This window comes from Phasianus colchicus, chromosome 13, assembly GCF_987193195.1.
Source record: "Phasianus colchicus chromosome 13, bPhaCol1.hap1.1, whole genome shotgun sequence".
Taxonomy (NCBI): domain Eukaryota; kingdom Metazoa; phylum Chordata; class Aves; order Galliformes; family Phasianidae; genus Phasianus; species Phasianus colchicus.
Window position 1 is genome coordinate 7,435,010 of NC_143448.1, and position 15,315 is coordinate 7,450,324.

The 15,315-nt window shown below is 37.1% G+C and overlaps 1 protein-coding gene across 2 annotated transcripts in view; it reads right to left on the reverse strand.

The window, feature by feature from the left end:
• LOC116243885 (uncharacterized) overlaps nt 1-15,315 on the reverse strand; it is a 211,591-nt gene that overhangs the window by 82,249 nt on the left and 114,027 nt on the right. The gene's annotated exons all lie outside the window — the stretch shown is intronic.

The window sequence follows — 15,315 nt, forward strand, 5'->3', positions numbered from 1 at the left end:
GTTGAGGTAAGATAGAACATGGGCTACAGTTCAGCCAAGTACCCAAGAACCAAATGTTAAAAGCATTTATTTTGACCCCAAGCTTCATCATGTTCCAAATCCTCAGCAGATTAAATGCCAATTCATTCCTAGTAATCCAATTACCAATTACACTTTTGTCACTCCGGAAATATTTCAGAAATGATTAGCCTTCAAGTTTCTGATAGCAGGTTTAATAATCTCTTTTATATAAAAACTGAAGAGCTGATAGATTCCTAAATAACTACAATTTGCTAAGCTCATTATTTAAAGTGCAATGATCATCTAATAATAATAATGAATGCATATACTATTCCTCAAAATGAAAGTCTGTAAGGAAGACTCCTCTGAAAATATGGTACAGGGAATAGTTTATTTTTTTCTTAATTAGCAACCAGCTCTAAGATTATTCTGCAGCTAATCATCTTGCTGCCAGCAGCAAAATAAAACAGACTCCCCTGAAGTAAGTTTATCTTGGTAAGATTTCAAGATAACAGATTGTGACATAAACCTCCTCAGGTTCATGCATTTCCACTGTTATGCCATTTTAAATAAACACTTCTGTTAAAATGTTTATCCACTAAACATACAAAGAACATTTTCATCACAAGCACAAACACTGTTTTTAAATAAATGAAGAAGATGGCAGTATATACACTAGAATCTCAGAGTCTACAATTTCTTGATAATAGAAGTAAACCTCCAAAAACTTCTGAATGGCTGAAAAAGACACTGTCCTCTGCTTTAATGAAGTGCCTTTGAATTCTAGATAGCTACTAGAACTCCTAGTGAATAGTTTTCCCACTTCTAAAGAAAACAAAACAGTATGTGCACATCACAGCTTAAAACTCTACCTGCAACTCATTACCTATAATTCACTCATTGAGTCATTCTCTCCCTGAAAACTAGAAATAATATCATATGCACTTGCAATATTATTTTCACACCTGTGATGAGAGAAACTTGTTGTTTTCACACTCTGAAGAAACCACCAACTGTCAAGACCCTGGAGCCAGCACTTTACTAGTCACAACTGATTCCTACTGGCAACAATCACTAGAAAAATGAACAATGAAACAGATGTCTCTGAATGCACTGAGACACAGATCCTAACATTCATATTCTCACAGATGCCTTTAAAAATTGCAGCCTCACCCATGGGTTGCTCAAGAACAGCCCCGTTCAGCTACTGTTTGTTTCTGTGAGATTCTTGAACTGATGCAAATGTTCTTACAGTTTTTTTTAGATTTTTGGTGGTTTTTTTTTGTTGATGTTGTTTTTGTTTATTTGTTGTGTTTTACTATCTGCATTCCTAAGTATTTCATGTAATATTTTAAGATAGCAAGTTCATCTATAGCATCACACTTATAAGCCTTATTTTAACATATACTTTTCTACATTAAAGCAAACATAAGTTTCTCCAATTGTTTGTTTAAAAAGTCAGGTGTCAGGAGTACCCTGAGAGAAAGTTTAGTGTGAGGATGTGTTTCTTATCTGAGGAAAAATTCATACCATCTAGGTAGGGCTCAGGGCTGAAGTGAAGAGCTTAAAACTTTACAGTCAATGAAGACAGGACAGCTTTCAGGTAATAATTCAGAGATACAAAATATGATCTCTAAAATTGGCTGAATGCTTCCAATCCTGTTTCTAGGATCTAAAAGTATGGTTTAGGTGTTTCAAGACTCATATAAAGCAAAGATAAAGCTCAACAGTTGAGAATGAGACCTAGAGAGCATTTTAACAAAACAAAGAGATGTCCAGAGCTAACCAGCTAACACTAAGGGAAGAAAAATCTGTAATCCCAATCTGTCTTCCTTTGTGGCTTGCCTATCTGCCCAGTACAAATGCTGAGTCTAGAATCCCCTGAAGGCAAAGGAAGGCGTTAGTGCCAGTCACTTTTCTTACCAGGTTTATAGCCCCAGATAAGCAGCTCTCTGGATCTTGGATTTTGTAAGTGACCACTGTATCTAGAATCATTACCAAGATAACTGCTGCAGATGTTCAGTTTGCTGACATTCTTCATTACTGGATGACAGAATGGAAAAGAATAAACCAAACAAACCCAGAAAACAAAAAGGGCAAAACAAAACAGAGAAAATGGCCTTGCTATACATATTTAATGAATCAGTAAAAAAATATCCCGCACAAAGGCTTAGAGAGTTAACTGAAAATGTGTGTATGATAAATGGATATAATACTGTCTATGTAATGGGCTTCCTATTTAAATTTTGCGAGGATTTAATCAGTTGGGCACAGCTGTGCAAGATGCACCATAAACTACGTTGAAAAATCTGTAGACATGTACATTTATCTGCTACAAATTAAGCTCACTTAGAGGTGGTCTTAATGGACCATGTAGCAATCATTACAAGCATAAATTTTAAACTGTCTGTTTCCAGTGAATTTGCTTTGAAAAAAAATTAATGCTCATCCTTAGTGGAGCACAGTAATAAATGGAAGTACCCTTAATCTGTTAAGCACTAATAACCTAGCAATTATTCATTATGAACCCCATGCTGTATAATGTATGTCTGTTTCACTTTTATTAGTGATTCTTTACTTAATCTGTAAAGGTATAATTTTTATTCCAACAAACACCTGGTAATAACATGACGTTTTAAGTGATACGCCATTACATTTACAGAACGTCCTGCGTGCTTGGTTTATTATGAAACATTTGTACAGTACAGGACTGCTAAGGATAATAATAGAATAGAATAATTTATGAGTTTCAGATTTTGCACTTCCACAATAAGGCAGCAACACCCACCTTAGAGATCAAAAAGCTATGACTTGATTACAGTGCGACATATAAATAACCTATACATTATTTAACACAGGAAATGAGTAATACTGCAATCAAAGTAAATCAGTGACCCAATTGGCACAGTCTAGGAGGTTGCTGCAGTTGTATGTTCCCCTACAGAAGTAGTCACTTGAAGGCAGTGATATGCTGGTGTATCTGATACTGGGCTATCACTGGTTTTCCAGAGATGAAAAAGGAGACCATCTCCATTCACTGAAGGGCCTTTTCTCCCCAGAGACAGCAGCGTTGCCCAGAGTAAAAATCTTCAAACCACAAAGGAAGAAATCCGTGTATTTGAGTAACTTCTGCTGGCTTACCTCTTTTCTGCCCTCCACCAGTTAGAAAGGACATTATGCACTCTAAGAGAGCAGGTGAACCCATCAAGCTTTTTCTATAAAATACAAAGGAACTTGGAAGTTACAAATCAAGTGCTCAAAGCAGCAACAGGGCAAGTTATTGTTGTGGATAGCTGACCTGTCTCAGCCCCATTCACAGCTATAGAAATTTTGCCATTCAGCACCTTCAAGAACACTTCCTTTCAACCTGTTTTTAGGAACATTACATAACATTATATTTATTTTAGGTGGAGCAAATAAAGCCACATAATAGGGTACCTAATCCTTTTCTTCACAGAAAGTTGTTTGCTAGTTTCTTTGCCAATTTAACTGTTTGAATCACAGCTTTCCAACACCCACCTCCACTTCACCTTTAATGTATTTGCCAGATTTTCCATCCAGCTTTAATCCAAACTCAAGAGGACAAACTTTGACATTTTCTGCTATTGCCTTCTCAGAAGCAAGGAGCTGCTAGCTCTCTGCACTTAAACTATTCCCTCACCGGTAGTCCTAGCAAGAGAAGCAATCTGACCATAACACAAAAAGAGAGGAACCAGGTGGTAACGCATGAGGCACAGTTCTACACAGTGAAAAGGAGGTTAAAGCATGATCATTAAAGCATGCTTCAGTTAAAATGAAAATGAGAAGCTGAATAGACAAATGTGTACAGAAAAAAAAAAAAAAGAAAAAAAAAAGGAAAGAAAACTGACTACATGAGAGGCTATTCCACATATTGTATGTATAACTAATACTTTAAGTTCAGTGGCTGATTCAGAGACACTGTCACATCAGATTCTCTATATTGCTCTGAAGGATCCTTGTGCTGAAATGTCAGCTGGTGAAATCACCTAAAGGCAAAAAGAAAATTGCCCTAACATTATGCATAGCAATTCTATTGCTCAGTGCTCTGTAGTCCTGTTTCCTAAGAATAGATATTTCAAAAGGAACCTCTTTTTCAGTATGCAGCCAGAGGCAGCAGGATTTTACCCTAAAAGTGGCTATTAGGCTTTGTAGAAACATTGAGGAATATTAAATATCCCTGTATTTGATTGAGCAAAATTCAGAAGGATAATGGCATCAACTGAGTGTCTAGCTTAAAAGTAAATATTTTCAAATTAAGGTAACTCTGAAAAGTAAGAGGCCACTAAAGAAAATAAATTTTTGGACGATCCCCTTTTTGTTAATGTAGGTTAGTAGGTGTTTCTGAGGTCACTATTTCTCATTCCAACCTGGCAATGTCCAGGGATCTAGCCATTTAACTAGAGGATTATGCAGTGCAATCGTAGAGTCATAGAATGGTTTGGGTTGGAGGGAACCTTTAAGATTATTTAGTTCCAACCCTCCTGCTGTGGGCAGGGACACCTCCCTCTAGACCAGGCTGCTCAAAGCCCCATCCAGCCTTGCCTTGAATGCCTCCAGGTGAGAGCATCCACAGCCTCACTGGGCAGCCTGCTCCATTGTCTCACCGCCCTCGCTTTTAAGAATTTCTTCCTAATATCTAGTTTAATCTACCCTCCAATTTAAAACGGTTTCCTCTTGTCCTGTCACTATATGCCCTTATATAAAGTCCCTCCCCAGATTTCCTGCAGGCCCCCTACAGGGACTGGAAGGCTACTATAAGGTCTCCCCAGAGCCTTCTCTTCTCCAGGCTGAAGAGCCCCAGCACTCTCAGCCTGTCCTTGCAGGGGAGATGCTCCAGCCCTCTGATCATCTTCATAGCCCTCTGGACCCATTCCAACAGTTCCACGTCCTTCTTGTGTTGGGGGCCCCAGAACTGGATGCAGTACAATGACACTGTCCAGATCTGAAGTTCCTTTGAATTCAGTTTCCTGTGCTCTGCTGCTCCACCTTTCTCCACAGCTTTTTTTTTTTTTTTTTCCCCACGCCTCATCCATATCCTATCTTCTATCACTAATGTAAGCTGTATTGTTTTAGACACCACATAATAACTTCTATCTAAAAGGGAAGCAGGAGACGGGATGCTATAGATGTCACAGAAAAAAACAATGGAATTATATATTATGATATGATGTAAAACAAAACATAGAGGAGGCATAAAAAAGAAACCTAAAATACACCAATGTATTTTATCTTGACTTCACTTAAATTATCATCAGAAATACTCAGCTGCTAAAAATACCACATGCTATCTCCTTTGTCCAGCAGCAGCATGTTTTCTTAACTGCTTATTTAAAACACTGGATTATATTCCACCTCATGTCAATTGGGGAACCACCTTTTTATAGACATCACTCAAACCTGTGATTTCTCAGTACCACAAATCTCATCCCGAATCCATAACATAATGTCCCTCACTGACACCTAAATGTGGAAACCAGATTAGGAACTGTGGATTTGTGTTGCCACTTGCAATGAAACAGAGAAACATTGTTGTCATAATACTCTTGAGTATAATTATATCTACAAATTCCCAATTTGTGGACATATGTGCCACTTATAATGAGTTCTTAATAACTAAGAATCATAAATATAATATAATATAACACTAGTGCATGAACACAATGTACAGATATTAAAACTAATTATATTGCATTTGCTTGGCTAAATTAATCTGTACTTTACAGTCATAACATTAGAATACTATATATTTCATTACTAAAATTTTATAACAGCTAGAAATTATATTCTTAGGCAGCCTTCCTTCTGAGTACTTATGTATATGTTTGTATAAATACATGCATTATATTGCAAATGAGAAACTTAATTAAAACAACTTAAAAACGAAACAATGTAAAAAATTTTGTGATTCCCTGGCAAAATGTTATAAGCACTCTACAAAATAAAGGAAATACAGTGGTTTTGAGCTGTTATATAATCAATTTAAACATCCTTTTCTTAAATCTGATCAGAATATAAATCACCTACATTTGGCAGATTATACTTTGTCGGATTGAGAAAGAGTAAAATCTTATCTAGTCCATCATAAATTGCATTGCTACCTCAGTAGGTGGAGCAGCACATGTCCATTCCACATTTCTTTCTCTTACGAGGACAAATGACATCCCAGACAACTAGAAAAATTTCAATAATATATACACATTTAGCATATTTTTTCCCCAGTAAAAAATAAAAGATTGCAGAAACTAGCATGACATTAGCCAGTATTTCATGTTTGATTGGAATTGTGTTCCTAGGTGTTTGCTTACAACAGACACACTTCCAAGTGAAAAACTATCGTTCTCTAAAAATAAACCCCCTTTCACTAAATTTAAAAGTTTCCTGTGGAGTACTGTCTACAGTTTTATTGTGGTAGACAAATAGGAAGAACAACTACAGTGATATCATACAGTGTTAAATAAATAAAATAGAAAAAGATCCTGTTTCAGTTTTGTATGACTTCATTCATTCAAAGCCATCACCTAACTAGGTAAAGGTTTCAGGGCTGCACTTTGTGAACAACTGCATACATTCCTAGGACACCATTGTAGACAAAGCACTTTTCTTTGGAATAGGAAGAAATGAATTAAGATTCGTCTTTGTGTAGTGCAGCAAAGATAGCGTCCCTTCACCAAGACATTGCAGTTCAACTGCCAAACTGATGCTGAACTATTGCTCCCAGCTAACAAAGCTGTACGAGCATAAGGACTCCAGTCAAGCCTTTCTTGTCTCTTTTTCTTTTTTCCCCTAGTATTACATATATATATATATATACAAATATTTTTTTAACTAAACTTTGCCTGAACTAAAGAGCATTCTGCTATAGTTTCCAAACCAAAGTTAGCAAATGCTTCCAAAATCATTACTTCCTATCTGAAAGCATCAGCTACTCCTAATAAAGATCCTTATCATAATAGTTCTCAGGGAAACAGTGCAGTTCAGTGTCTTTCAGAAGGAGATTGGTCCAAATTGCTACAATATGATGAAGTGGTTGCCTAATTAAAAGGTCTAGCAGATCCATTTAGAGTTGTACTCAGGCAAAGTGATCACTTCTAAATGACAGTAATTTAAACAAGGCTGATGATAGCACTATTTCATAGCAGAAATGTCAAGTAAAGAAAGCAGTAAGAATATGACATTAAAGCCTTAGCTTTTCATAAAACCAAGCAAGACTGCCAGTTACATCTTCTACACCTTTATTGCTATTGTAGACATCAGGATTTCCCAGTTGCATATTATTTCTAGGACACCTGCCTTTTATCCTGTGCACTCCCTTGGTCCTAAGTTAAGTCGTGTAAATGGAGTCACACAGACAAAGTAAACCAGCTGAGGTTTGGCACATTTCTGAGGACACAAAACATGCTCTTCGTCTACCTGACACAATCCCAATGCATCTGTTCAGTGTTACTCTGCCTAATATACTCAAGATTGCATAATCCTTGATCACCTCATACTATCAGTTTAAACATCCTTGATACAACATGATTCTTCCTTTAGTGAATATAAACAATGAGATATAGTAATAAATATCAAGTCGGTAAAGTTTTATAAATGAAGAGTGCACAGTTCTAATGGAACTGTTCTCAAAACCACTTCTAGCTGAAGTTCTTTCATTTACTTCTTGGTATCCCTCATCACAACTCAGAATACTTTAACAACTGTCAGAACAAAATGGATTTTAGTTTTTATGTTCTACAGAAGGCCATTAGGACTACCACATCTGTTCATGTGTCTGTAGTAAATCAAAGCAAAACATTTTTCTTCTCTTCCAAGAACTTAATGTTTTCTAATTTTGTTTATGTTGCATTATTTCTCATGACTTCTTTAAATCTTAACACTTTTTTTTTTACTAATAATTTGAGAAGAGTAGTATGAAAAATTTGTCTAACAATTAGGAAAGAAAGGAACTGCTCCTTTAGTTGTTTGTAGCCAAGGCAGTGGCAGTATGACAACAGAGTACTGAACACAGCTACTTGAATAGTTCTTTTTCCTACTGCATATTTACTAAGTCAGGTCATTTACAACTTGCCCAGTGGCATATCGATCTATTAACCGAGAGGCTATTCTAACTCAGTCTGCAGATAGCAAAGATCAATATAAACTGTGGAAAAGATGAGGTAAGAAAGACCCAGTTGAGGTAAACAATGTGAGCAGGGATGAAGTGTACAAGTAAAAACAATCTCTAATAATTTTATTTTCCCTACGTAGTAGGAATAACAGTAAATAACAGTTTCTGTCACAAAAAGGATTACTTACACTTTTAGATACACTTCAGTTAGACTTACTAGGCTCATTTTTAATACAGATAACACAGCTCATACTGATGAAATAGTGCAAAAAGCAGTAACACTTAATGTGAGTATTCAAACACAGCATTCCAAAATTGCACACTGCAAATTTTGCCAGGATTCATTTGTTTGGTAAATACAAAAAAATTTTATAAATGCTTTGAATTTTCACTTGAAACAAGTTCATGCTTTGTAAAGTTGATGCTCATGTAAAGAATGCATTTTCATACAAATCACACTTCCAAGAGTGATGGCAATTTAACAGCAAGTTAACAATGATAATGTCTGACTATTTAAATGTTGCCAGCACTACTAGCTTCAGCATTTAAAAAAAATACCAGCAACTGATTACTGCAGTTAAATTAAACCTGATAGACACGACCACAAATCTTCCTTCTAAGAAGCTCTGAGCAAACTCAGATCTAGTTAATGTCATGCACATTGAAAAGTAGATGTTTCTGACTAGGTCAGAAATCCTATGTGATGTGCCACCAATGCAATTCAACATCCAGCATTTTGATGCTTATGGTCAGATTAATAGAAAATTTTCTGTACCACAGCCATGAAAATACCACAGAACTACCAAACTTACACTGCCTACAGTGTCTTTAGAAGTGCCACTAATGGAAAAAAAAAAAAAAAAAAGGCTTGTGATAACCACGGAACCATCCAGAGAATCAGAAAGAGAGGGAAATCAGTCAGAGAAAAGTTACTGGGATAAAAAGAGCAGGGAATGAGCAAGTAGGAGACGGATTAGGAGTAGGAGAGGAGCTGTCTACAAGGAATCGCTTTTACCATACTTTGGAATATCTAAAACGTGGATATAAATGACACTACCACTGAATTCTTGAGATTTTAAGTTTTAATGCCGGTAACTATCTGCATGTGTGTGAAAATATTGCAATAATGAATAATATATGTGCAGAATGAATAAATTATATGAGTTATGAACAAGAGATACAAAATATTTTCTAGATCATATGTTCGTTATCCACTGTTCAAAGAAAGCTTTGAAAACAAGCTTTTGTTAGGATAAGTTAAGAACCAGAGTGAAATTAACTAGATTCCAGATACTGCCAAAAGATTTGAAAGTTTTTTTTTTTTTAAAAAAAGCATACACATATATCTAAAATTTTAACTTGCAATCTGTACAACATATGAAAGTAAGATAGATGGTAAAAACAGAAATCCATAATGGGTTTAGTACAGTCCTGATAGCGAACAACATGCAAGCACTGATTTTCTTTACTGATAAAGTTTATCTTTAAAAGAAAATCCATTCCTTTACAACTGCTTTACAGCAGCTACAGCAATTTGCATAAATGAAGCAACTCCTATTATATAAATCATAGGTATGCTTAAAGAACTCTTACCATTAAAAGTGCACTCTGACTTTCCACAGAGATTTTAAACAAACTTGGACGTAAACAGTGAAGTTGCACTTGAGGGTATGATGACTCCATATGTTACTATTAATCACTTCACTACACAAAATATTAAACCATTTAGACAATACATTAACAAACTGGACCTCCTCATGAGGAATTTAAACTTCCGTTAATTATAAATTAGCTTTTTTTCATAAGTATTGTTCATTAGAAAAGTTTTGAAATACTTGTTTATATGTGATTAGTTTGTGAGATCTCTTAACCATATTTTCAGTAGTTCAATAGTACCACCTCATGCAAACTTCACTCAGCTTCTCCCACATTTGCTGCAAATTGCAAATTTTCCCCAAAACAAATTGAGAATAAAATAAAATAACAAATAAAATAAAATAAGGATAGTAACTCAGCCTTAATTTCTTATTCATATTTTCACCTGTTGATGTATTATCTGCATCTTCATTCATGCTGCCTGCTCTTTTTTTTTTTTTTTATCTGTAGGAAGGTTTTTATACACATTTGGCAATGGACTAATGTCAACAGCCATTTGGAAGCAGACAAGGTAATGGTCTACTGCCAATGCCTGAGTTCTGGCAGGACTTCAAATCACAACAGTGAGACACTTTTTCAGCATCCTGATCTTAAAATAAAAAGATAAAGATAACACAGTAAGCCTAAGTCATACAAATATTAAAATCCCTCTTGTGTTTGTCACTCTTCTCAAGCACAAATATCAGGAAGCCAATGGAGAATTGTTTTCAGAATCGAAGGACAGTCCACGATGTAACTGTTACAACTTCTTAGAACAACACAACCACTCTTACTAACAATGTATTACATAATGCTTATCAACGTAAACATAAGTACTAACTTATCTGCGATACTTCAGCCACTAATTTCAACACAAGATGTTAATTTATTACAGAAAATTAACTTTTTTATTGAATTGCTTTATTTTTGTTGCAATCCACTCAGATCAAGCTTTGAGCTGAATTCAGGGAAGTCCACAAAGAAATACTCTGAGATAAAGACAAGAATGGAGAAGCCACATCTATTTTTGAGTTGCATGCAAAAATTCTACCAAGGTCAAAAGATGAAGCAATGACAAAGGGGATTTGTTTCAAATATACCTAGTGCAACAATTCTGAAGATTCTAGCAAGGCTTTCCTTTAAAACTTCTTTTAATTGTTGTTATTGTTATTTAACAGAAGTAAAGCAAGTTGGATCAGGTACGTACTACCTACAGGCAGAGGATTTTTTGACCTACTGAATAGGTAAGGACATAAGCAAGTACTTGAAACATTAAGAATGTGCTTAAGTTTCTCATAAAACTGGAGTCAAATTTAAAATTTAACCTTTATTGGACCATCGAATTACTGCATAGCTTCATTCAATGATATTTCTCAGTCTCCAAAGATGTAATTAGATGCCATCAGTACAGTCCACTGCACAGATCAGGCAGTGAAAACATTAAGGCTTTCCCTTTCAGGGAAAAATAAGGGGTCTGATTTGAGGACAAAATGAGAGGGAAAAACTGCCCCCTCAGACATGGTATCTGGTGTGGAACCACATGACAGGTGACAGGAGAGTTGAATCTGATATATAGATGAGATTCTACAAGAAAGTGAATATTCATTACACAATACATCCAGGCTACTTACGTATCTAATTGTGCAATTTTGTAGTTAATTAATGAGGGTTTTTTTTTTTGTCATAAAGTAAGAAAAGCCAAAAAAAATTTCCAGTAAAGTTTCAGACTCTGTCCATATATTTGTGGAGAGTCTTTGCTTTCATAACTTCACAACTTAAGAAGAGATTGTAAATTCTGATTTTTTGCTTTCTGTCATTTTGTAGCATCTTATTTCTATCAGTTTAAAACAGAAGTCATGAAGAAGTATTTTTCTAGTTGGCTGCTGCTACTTGAAGAACAAAGCCCCCTGAAATAACAGTAAAGTGATGGTACAGGGTACCAATTTAAGAAAATGTATAAAGAAAGCTCTGAGTAAAAAGAAAAAACAAAAATAATAAAACTAAATCAAAACCACCCACAAGTAAATTAAAATAATATAGGAGAAACAGAAATAGCAGAGAAACTTATGATCTTCATTTTAACGTAAACAAGAAGGATTCCCTTATGTCTGTCATTTCTTTACAGCACGTTACAAGTTTCTTCTTCCAACATATTTAACTTACCATCTTGATATTTTAATTGTTTTCCATGTGTGCAAAAGTAAAAAGCTTCAGAACATGAAATGATCCATCTTTCAACCTCACCACCACTTTTTCTCCCTCTCCTCTTCACACCTACACGTTTTGTGTTAGGATCTGAAACATGAACTGAGATCTGTGTGGAAGTCTGCTGCATTGATATGGTCTGTATTTTTGTAATGGCTCCCCCTGACTTTGGGTGCTGAAGCATAAATTCTTCTGAATGTACATTCCACTCCAGGAGTACAATATGAAAAGCTCTGATATAATACAAACACACGCAACAAACAAAAACACCAAAAAAGCAGATCTCCAGTATAAAATGTTCTTATAAAGAGTATTCTGCTCTGTTGCTAGCATGCCCAGTGACATAATAAAGACAGCCTGGCAATATTTTCTCCCTGCTGCACATGTAAGAGGAAAGAGCAAAATAGAGGATAAGGCTGATGGCAAGTCAGGATGACCCACCGTGGGCCATCACTCCAGCAGGACTCAGCCAGTTGGCACTGAGCCTTCTCAGGCCCCACGGCTCCTGCCATGAAATGATGCCATATGGCTCTAAGGGAGCATTCACTGCTCCTTTTTGCTGCGTAAGTAGGGACACCACTGAGCATGCTGTCCCCATCACCACTGAACCAGTCTGTCCCATGGGATATTTTTGTAAAGTACTGTGATGTAATTAAGAACCGTTCAATCTCAGTCTACAGACAGTAAAAGCAGAACTTGGGCCGGAGGAATCCCAGGCATCCCTACAGACTGGAAGGAGCAGTCCTTGAGAGCAGCCCTGTGGAGGTTGATCTGTGGTGGAGAAGGACCTGGGGGTCTTGGTAGACGAAAAACTTAACATGAGCCAGCAGTGTGCCCTTGCGGCTCGGAAGGCAAATGGGATCCTGGGCTTCATCAGAAGAGGGGTGGCCAGCAGGGACAGAGAGGTGATTGTTCCCCTCTACTCTGCTCTTGTGAGGCCCCATCTGGAATACTGCGTCCAGGTCTGGAGCCCCCAGTACAAGAAAGACAGGGAGCTGTTGGAGAGGGTCCAGAGGAGGGCCACAAAGATGATCAGGGGACTGGAGCACCTCCCCTATGAGGACAGGCTGAGGGAGCTGGGCTTGTTCAGCCTGGAGAAAAGAAGGCTGCGGGGTGACCTCATTGCAGCCTTTCAGTACCTAAAGGGAGCCTATAAAGAGGAGGGGAATCAACTCTTTGAAAGGGTGAGTGACAGCAGGACAAGGGGAAATGGTTTTAAGCTGAGGGAAGGGAGATATAGGTTGGATGTCAGGGGGAAATTCTTTACGGAGAGAGTGGTGAGGTACTGGAACAGGCTGCCCAGGGAGGTTGTGGATGCCCCGTCCCTGGAGGTGTTCAAAGCCAGATTGGATGGGGCCCTGGGCAGTCTGGTCTAGCATTAGGTGGAATGGTGGTGGCCCTGCATGTGGCAGGGGGGTTGGAGATTCATGATCCTTGAGGTCCCTTCCAACCCTGGCAATTCTGTGATTCTGTGATTCTGTGAACCCTAAATATTACTGTTATTTACATTCTGTAGTAAAGGTATACAGTCATTTTATTTGGCAACTGATCTAATCTAGATCAGTTCAGAATATGAATAGAAAGCAAAAAGTAAACAATAGAAACATAAAAGTTAAGCAGATGATACATTTTTTTAGTGTGGTGGTTAAATCTCAAAACGAGGAAGAAAAATCTGAACTTTCTGAATTATTTTCTGAATCCTCAAAGAGAGATGTTTGCATTTTCTCAAGTGTTCCGTATATTGCAAAAGTTACTCTGAAAGTAATGCCTCCTAATGACTTCCATGAAAACCACAATAGATACAAAGAGTACAATGACATCATTTGATAGAGCAAACACTCAGCAACAAAATGGTGGTGGCTTTGTAGAAAAATGCCATTAACTACGCATTAACTACTCAGCCATGAACAAGAGCTGCATGTCACACTCATAAAAACCTGCAAGGCTGTCTGGAACGTGATTTGTCTTTCATGGTGCTGTTGCTACTGCTGAAACACATCACTCACAACCACGCTGCACTCACATCCACTGTTTGGTCTCCACAAACGTTCAGCAAACATCAGTGAATGGCAGTGGGTGCCATTTTGTCTCACACTGAGGAAATCAACAACACCCTTTTCATTATCTGCACTTCCATGTCAGACACCAATTGCTAAGATTGCCCCTCTGCTGCCATCTATCACACAGCAACCACATGTAAGGGTACATCAGCAGTAAGGTATTACACCTCTCCTGCCACATCTCCAACATCCACCTCTGTGGCTGTGGACAGACATAATAAAATAGGAGGCATTACTTTTGGAGCAGCTGCAGTAGATCAACTTTTAATTAAGAATTTTGAATTTTATGATAAAAATCTTTATAAAATACTGCATGAAAACGTGTTTCATTACAGCTGAAACGGTTTGACAAGCTCAGCCTGTAGTCAAGATCAGAGAATTTCATCCCACTGAAATAATATTCTTAAAAAAAACAAACAAAAAAACCCACTGTTGATAAAAACAATTTCTTGTATGTATACACAGTATCTCAAGTAGCTTATGCTATCAGAAAGAGAATGGATACCAGTGCCCTCTGCACAGCCTAAATTTAAAAGAACAATTCATGCTCTTAACTAAGATCATAAGATATAATTGCATTCCCACGATCAGAATATGGTACCCATCACTCCATCATCTGCACAGGCATGCAAAGTCTAAATGCGATATGAAGCACTGTTAAACAGTATTAACTCACTTGCATTTAGGCACAAACGTGGCATATAACTGTAATTTGGATGAGATATGAATACAGCCCTAGGAACCAAAACAAAGTACCAGCGGGAACTGTGATAAATAAAAATATCTGAATACGAAGCCAGGAGTTTGGATATGCAAAGGAAGTGAGCAGTGGCTACAAAAAGTGACACGAGGGAGTTGCTTATTTGCACAGGGACAGCCTACTGCAGAGTGCCTCTTAAACAGTTGCACCCATCTGTATGACACACGTGAGCAACAAGAGGTGCACAATGATGCTACAGTAGCACCAGGAAAACCGAGCTACAAACACAGATTATGGCAACCAACTGAAGTGGTCTGGGCTTTATTTCTGAGCATCATATAATATGAATTAATGAGTGTGTGAATTTTGAGGGGCTTTAAAATGGTTTGGGAAGATATGAAACTGTGCAGAGGTTTTATGCTGTAACGGTACATCTGGCACCTTCTTTGGCATTTAAGGCTCATTAAATTCTGAGTCTTGTGTTATCTGCCCTTAGCTTAAAATAGTTTGTGTGAACCTTTTGTCTCTAACTTCCACTTTAACAGAAGTTGTTTCTGTCAGTCTCTTAGCCCCTCCTATCCTCTTTACCA